We start from the raw sequence: 2,417 nt of genomic DNA, 5'->3' as shown, positions 1-2,417 counted from the left end.
CTGGGCAGGTGGGGAGGAGGGTTCAGATGAGGCAGAAGCTTTCCCTTGGGTTCATGCTGGGAAAGAACAGATGCAATTTTCACATGGTTCCTCTTTAACCTGGACCGCCTCTCCAGACCCATGAAAATCAGGAAGGCTGCTGCAGCCCTGAGTGCATTAAAAATTCAGAACACACAAATCATTTACATCCATCTCCTTGAATCTTCACCACACCCCCGAGACACAATTATCATGTCATTTCACGGACGAGGAAACTGAGGCACAGCTGGCTGCGGTCACGGCTCCCTCCCTTTGGCTTCTGCCATAAGGCACAAGTAGGGAGTTCTGCAAAGCGGCGCCTCCTAGCGGGTCCCGGCAGCTGGGCGAGATGGACAGGGCTCCTTCCCTGGAGTAGCAGTCTACCACCAGGGGGCGCCGCCCACCAGCGCGGTGGCCGGTGTTGGGACCATCAGAGGCACCACGCCCTGCCGACCAAAAGGCCAGACCACTCGCTGGGCTGGGGACTGGCTTCCCGCCCGGCACCCCTCGGACAGCCCGGCCTCCACGCCAGGGTGCCCTCGGTCTTGCGGGCTCCCTGTGCCCACCCCACTCTCCCTAATGTGGTCACGCCAGAGGAGCCCGCGATCTGAGCCAACCAGAGCCTGCTCACTAGACATGACCTGCTCCTGTCTCCCTCTCCTGCAAATGCACCTTCAGTAAAATGTAGTTGAACAACAAGGATGTCGAGAATAACGTGCCAGCACCAGGCTCCGAGCCTGGGTGCGGGCACTCACTGCTTCTCCCGGCTCTCTGACCAGCTGTGGGCAGGGCAGTCACCCCACTGCAGCGTGGTGTCCCCGCTCCCAGATGCTGTCTGCCTCCCCACAGCGTCACCATCTGGAACTCCAGCGGCTGCCCGCGGGCGTTCAAGTAGCTTCCACCTCCTCCTTCCCCCAATTGTTGTTTACCCGAGCACCTCCTGCCGCCCAGCCTGAGACAGGAGCGGGCATCAGAAAGAAATCAATGTCAGTATCTGGGGCTCTGACCACCTTGGGAAGGCACCTAGTGGCCCCTGTCAGAGACTAGGGCACTGGGGCAAATGCTGTACGCCAGGCCCAGAGAGGAGGGTGAACGAGACAAATAAAGCCCCTTCCTCCTTGGGGAGGAAAACCGACCTAGCCAGGAAAGCACACAAACTGCGCAGTTGCAATTGGCTGATCAATTGCGGATGCAATGGTGCGTGAAGGAGAAGTGCAAGAGGACCCCTGCATCCAAATGCAGGGAAGCTCAACTCCCCATCTTTCTTTCTCTCCAAACCTCTTTTTGCTGGCTCTCCCATCTCAGTTAATGGTTTCAGCCTTAGTTGATTAGACCAAAAACTTGGAGACAAGTAAGCTTTTAAAAAGCCTTATTTTTTAAAAAAAAATACTGGCAATTTACAATGAAAATTATTTTAAGCCTATTTACTGTTCAATGGGGTTTGAAAAATGTATGCAACCATGCAACCACCTTTTATTCCCATTTTGTATTGGTGTGTTATAATTATACATACTAATGGGATTCATTGTGATGTCCCCATATGTGCACAATGCATAATTTTCTCCATTTGGGTCCCCTTTGCCATCCCTCCCACCTCCCCTGCTCCCTTTCTCTAGTCTCCTGATCTCTTTTCTATTTTTCACTAGGATCCTTTTCTTTCTTTCTTTTTCTTTCTTTCTTCCTTCCTTCCTTTTTTCTAGCTTCCACATATAAGAAAAAACATAACCCTTGACTTTCTGAGTCTGATTTATCTCAGCACAATGGTCTCAGGTTCCATCTATTTTCCTGCAAATTATATAATTTCATTCTTCTTTGTGGCTGAGTAAAACTCTATCATATCTCTTTACCACATTTTCTTTATCTGTGGATGGACACACACCTAGTCTGTTTCAATAACTGGGCTCTTGTGAATTGTGCTGCCTTCAGCCTGGGTATCCATGCATCACTGTAGTATGCTGGCTAGTTCTTTTGGATAAATATTAAGTGGTATAGCTGGATCATAGGGTGGTTCCAGTCTTTGTCTTTTGAGCAGCCTCCATACTGATCTCCACAGTGATTGTACTAATTTACAATCTCAGCAACAATGCGTTGGTGTTCCTTTCTCCCACATCCTCATCACCCTATTAATTGAAGTATAGAACATTTCAATAACTCCAAAAGTGTCTTGGTACTCTTTTACATACAATACTTAATACCTACTTCCTCTCCCCAACTTTATACAAGCAACTGCTGATATGCTTTATTTCATTATCAATTAAATAAAATTGTTCTAACATTTCATATAAATGGCATGGCACTTTGCATCTCTTATGTATCTGTCACCTTTTGCTTAGCATGATGTCTTTGAGATTCATTTGTGTGGTTGTGTGTATAAGTCATTTGTTGCTTTTATTGCTAGG

The sequence above is a fragment of the Spermophilus citellus genome (genome assembly GCF_964194105.1).
Source record: "Spermophilus citellus genome assembly, chromosome: 7".
In the NCBI taxonomy this organism is placed as follows: domain Eukaryota; kingdom Metazoa; phylum Chordata; class Mammalia; order Rodentia; family Sciuridae; genus Spermophilus; species Spermophilus citellus.
Note: the sequence above shows the minus strand (reverse complement) of the source record.